At 47.0% G+C, this 5,329-nt stretch overlaps 1 long non-coding RNA gene across 1 annotated transcript; it reads left to right on the top strand.

Annotated features, from left to right (window-relative positions):
* Window positions 1–651: 651 nt before the first annotated feature.
* LOC111852809 (uncharacterized) lies at window positions 652–3,627 on the top strand. Its single transcript, XR_002840323.2, has 3 exons — window positions 652–901; window positions 2,451–2,557; window positions 2,927–3,627. It is a non-coding gene; the product is annotated as an uncharacterized lncRNA (long non-coding RNA).
* The last annotated feature ends 1,702 nt before the right edge of the window (window positions 3,628–5,329 follow it).

Below are 5,329 nucleotides of genomic sequence, written 5' to 3'. Positions count from 1 at the left end.
CAGATCTGTCACATCGAAACGCGCACAATCACACTTTGCTGAATCAGACTGAAACTGGTTGCCACGGGGACAAGAAGACATTAACCGATCAATGTGCACACTTAAAAAAATAAAAAATAACAAAAAACAAACAAAATATAAAGCTGGGCCCAACCCAGGAGGAAAGGATCGGCAACGTGATGGAAACAGCAAATGGCTTTCCTCGAAACCAGGAGCGAACGGAAACCAAATCAGTGAGAAGTATTCCATTAAACATACTCAGATCGAGAATGATGGTCAGTTTCTTCTCCATCCTGATGTGGCAGTTGTAAACCTAAAGCTCTGCTTTTGAGGACCCCTCCTTCACACTGGTATCAGAAATGAAATCTGAGCCCCCTGAATCTTACCCTGGTATCCAGATAGGAGTAAACGCTGTCCAATAGAAGGAGAGGCACACTGGGTTGCCATGTCCTGGCTGCTCTGCGGATATCCTCCAGACTGCCGTCTGGCTCCCAGCGTGCCGATGTCAACAACACACAGAACTCTAGTCTCGATGTCAGCGACAGGCAAGACCCAGTCTCGCAGCCGGTTTGGTGTGTGAAATTACATCAGGGGTGGGGTGGGGGGGTATGTCTTTCATTTTCCCCTTAAGAGTTAATTAATGCCCCCTGAAGCCTCCAGTTGGTATGGCTTGGCTTAGTGCTCCCCGATTGACCCGCTGAAGCATGTGGACATAAATCCAGGGTAACGATACGGACACAGGTCCGTGTGACACATAACAACGAGCGACGGCACGCTGGGGAGCAGTGATGCTTTATAACACGAGAGAAAATGTGACGAGGTGAACAAGAGCAGGCGCTGTGGCACAACAACGATAGAGTGACACGAGGAGGACGACAACCACAGCAACTGTGGCAACATGGTAAATACCCACATCGTACAGCCGTCCACCCGGTAAACATCCAGGTATGTGCAGGGGGAGAACGGCTATTCGAACAGCCAAGCAGTGCTTCAAAGATGAAGGATGGCGTGATGTCCTGAAAGAGTGCGGCTTAGACAAATGATTGATGGTGGATTTATGGGTTCAACAAAAAGTGTGATCCCAGCAAACAATGATTACTGTGTGAATGCATAAGTAAATTCAGACACACAAAACCTGGTGCACAATGCAAGAGAACTCTGTGGAACTCTCTGTCTATTCTACTCCTCTAATAGACTAAACTCATTTTAGTCTATTAAAAAGAAGAGAGCTCCCTCGGTGTACAGGAGGACACATTACACCGGCAGCATCAGAGGGGACCTCCTTTGGTGGCCCAGGGTGTTAATATGTGGAGTCCTTACTTGACAAAATCACCTTTGCCAAGCTGGTGAATGACCCCAGTCTACTGGCAGACCTAATTAAGTTCCATACAGTACTCATGCGGTTCTACTGATATACATACGGTGAACATATCTGTAGGTATATTTATATATCTAGCCTCTGTATAATTATACCGATTATTATGATAGGTTAATCTGTTTCTCTTTGTCTAACCATCCCCACCTACGATCCGATTGCCTCATCTCATGGACTGATGAATGTAATTAATATACATAAATTTTAAAGGTTTTAGTTCAATTAGAATTGAAGTAATTGATGTGTATAGTCAATGTTTGCATAGTCAATTTTTTAATGGGGAAAAATATATCCGTCAGGCTCTTCAGTTTGAAATAAGGCTGGTTTTCAGAAGTTCTCCACAAATCGAATCACACTGCATGGCATCGCATGAGACCATGTCAAAACTTTGGGGCTTTAAGCCACACCTGACGGAGCTCTCATCGATAGCGCAGCGCAGCCACATTTCATCCGCGACTCGCACCCTAGCGGGTCCCCCCACCCGCCCCGGAGGAAGCAGCCTGCCACGACAGGCACAGGCACGGCGGGACGCGCCGCGGAAAAAAGCCATTAAAAATGCCCCCCCTCCACGAAAGCCAAAAAATTAGACGATGACGGCTGATTAGCCACACAGCAGCTACGGGCATCAAGCATCCTCCTGCAGCATGTAGCGAGAGCGGGAAGGAGGGGGGAAGGAGGGAGAGTGGGAGGGGGGGGGGGGCATTGCATTCCGATTGCATCAGCTTACAATAACAAGACAGCGGAATGTCAGCCAGAGATGGACTAATGGCTTTTTCACACTGTTGGGGGGGCAGACGCGCTTTTTTCTCCCTGACATCATAAAGACTTGTTCCCGCTCAGAGACGCCACGCCATTACCATGTTAACAGCCCCCTCCCTTCAGTCCGTGTCCATGTTATTAGCATGTTATTTTGTTCCCCCCTGACCCACTGCAACGCATTACTGCCTGACACCAAGTTCTGTAAATAACCCCAATTAACTGACGAGCTGTGGTGTGTGTGTGTGTGTGTGTGTGTGTGTGTGTGGTACAGGAGACAGGGCTTCATTTTGGTCCCTTTTGTCCTTTTCTCCACAAGGGCAAAGAAAAACGTCCCGGGCGATACGGCTGTGACAGAGGAACGATCGACATGATAAATCCACCTATTGGAGTGAAAGATGGTTCCGGAAATCCGCTGTGGACCAGGTAACCATGGACGACAAGAAGGTTAATAACAAAAAAAAATGATGTGACTAATTAAAAGATTAAATACAAATATTTTTAATTAAGAATGATTAACAAACCCTCATTACACTTGAAGAAGTAAACCGAGAAAGACAGGATGCAATTTTCTTTTTTATTATGTTATATGTTATTACTATATTATACATATGATCATCCAATGGCTGTCAATCTTCCACAAACTGAATAAAAAATGTAATTAACAACATCATTTCAATATAATATTATTTAAAATGTGTTACATTTTGCATTTAAAATCCACAGCGTCACCGGCTTATTTCTATTTTGGTTCTAAATTACATCCCCATTTTTCTTTTTTGAATGGATGCCAAGAGAGCAAAGGTGGCTATCGAGCAAAAGAAGACAGAGAAACCTCCTAAAACAGGGAGAAGAATACAGCTGCTCTCCGCAGTTGCTCCGATCTGACTCCCTGGACCCGTCTCTGAATCCATCATCGTCTCCACTCTGGGATTGCGGGTGTGTGTGTGGGGGGGCTACTGTTATCACCCATACCGCGATCTGGGGGATTTATTTTGGCTGCCTCTCCGGGCCGGTTTAGCCAGCTAGAGCATGATGAAAATAAGTAATAGGTTTGTTAGTAAGCAGGTCAGATTCATCCTGCTGGGGCGCATAATATACGGAGGCAGGAGCGGAGGACGGTGGGTGTGCGGGGCACATGAGGACAGCAGACGAGCCCCCCCCCCCAACACGCGATCCCGTTTACAGGCGCGCGCCGCAAACCGCCGGGGGAGATGCGCGAAAGGAGGCTAGACGAGGGTCGCGTTTGTTTTGACATTTTTTAAAATGTCAACAGAGCGAATGTATGCCGAATAAAGATCAGGCAGAGCCTCTTCTGCTTGTGCAAAAGCAGCGCAAAATAGTCGGAGAGCTAATTCTTTTGTGATGAATTTCGGCTGTCATGTGGTACAAGCTATAGAAATGTTACTGTACACGCAGCTCAGCGAAACACGTGGCGAGCCTTAAGCGCGGCAGGAAGCCCTAAAATGCCGAGTTTCGGCGCTCGCTAAAAATAAAACGTCATTTTATGTTCCTCGGCGGTAAGCGCCTCTCAGATGTCACCATCAGACGCTCGTCCTCACCGTCCTGTTACTCTCTCTGTGAGACACCCACACGAAGTGCGGATATTTTGAACGTTGGATACTTGTGTTTGGAAGCGCTTTCACGCCAGGTGTGCGGACATGCGTGGGCTTCAGTAACGTGACACTGTGTGTCTACATCGCTAAGAGACTCAGTATAGATTAATGCCCCCAAAACCATGCAGGGTTGGTGTCACATACTTACTCTGCAACGGAAGGGTCTGTGCATAACACGTGTACTTTTCTGGTTATTTAGCATTAATCTGCTGCAGTGTTTCACCATCGCTACACGCCCTACACCTGTTACTCATCCATTCCCCCATAATCAGAGGCAGAGTGTGCCCCGTCCTGTGTTATTCCCTGCCTTGTCCCTGTAGTTTCCAGGATAGGCTCTGGACCCTGAAGAATACCATGCTGATAAGCCGTGTGTTTCAGCCCGGACCCGTGGTTTACCAAAAAAGATCACGGTAAATACCAGCGAGCGCCAGCTTGGAAACACCTCTGGGAGAAAGTGACTGTGAAAGCACGCTCTTAATTAGATGGAGGGGCACCCGTGTGCTCAGTCACTAAAACCGTTAGCTTTTGGGGGGGGGGGAATCCCAGGGGGGCTGTAACTTGGTCAATTTGTAATCTCATATGGCACTGACATCATCCTAGCGTTGGGCCCTCTGCAGGGATACTCCTTCTAATGACAAGGTAATGAAATTAAACTTCATTTACACACGTACATATCCCATCTTGTTCACCTTTTTACGATACATCCTCAGGTGAAGGCAAAGCTCAGAGTCATATCCAGCAACTGCAGCATTTCCCAGGATAAGAGCCTTGCTAAGGTTCCCAAAAGCAGATATATAGCTACTCTGCAGTGGATGGGATTCAAACCTGCAACCTACTGGTCACAGGCATGGGGTGGCTAACCCACAAAGCTAGACATCGCCTCCCTGTAAAATGAAAATCAGGAACAGAAGGACTTGAGCAGTACTTGTTAGCCTAGCATCAGTCTCCCACTAAGCTCAAGGTCTCAGTTTCGCTAAGAAGGACTCTGACACATCCTACAATTAACAGTTTTACAAGTACTTACAATAAAGATCAGCACGTGAAACGTGATCATTCTGAAGTGCTTGTTGTTATTTTTAAGAGAGTCTTTCACGTCCGACATCGCAGAGCATATGCAGTGAAGCTGGAGATCTCGACTTTTCTGTCAGCACCAGATTTACGGCAAACATGCGTAGATCATAAGCGACACACCCATATAACACGGCACATAGTGGCTGCTGGAGCTTAAATGAGATATATACCTGGCAGAAGGCCTGCAGGAAGCATTACTCATCTTCAATTTAGCTCGTGTCTGCAGTGCCGGGTCTGTAAGGTTTAAACCTGAGCTCTGAGACATAAATTCTCCAGCAGAAGGGGAATTTCAAAAGCTTGATAAGGACCCGAGGAAGTTTGTGACACTAAGTGATCCCACTTTACACTTCGGTCCTGACAAGGGAGACGCGAGGCATGTATCTAAATGCTGTACAGCGCCATAAATCACGCTTTATCTACCGTAGGACAGTCTGTTAGCGGCTGCTGCCGCCTCTCCTGCATGTGTGTGTGTCTGTTCCTGCACGTGTAAGACATCCTAGCAGGTGCTGTT

This window comes from Paramormyrops kingsleyae, chromosome 23, assembly GCF_048594095.1.
Source record: "Paramormyrops kingsleyae isolate MSU_618 chromosome 23, PKINGS_0.4, whole genome shotgun sequence".
NCBI lineage: Eukaryota > Metazoa > Chordata > Actinopteri > Osteoglossiformes > Mormyridae > Paramormyrops > Paramormyrops kingsleyae.
The sequence above is the reverse complement of the archived record's forward strand: the minus strand, read 5'-3'. Positions and strand labels throughout refer to the sequence as shown.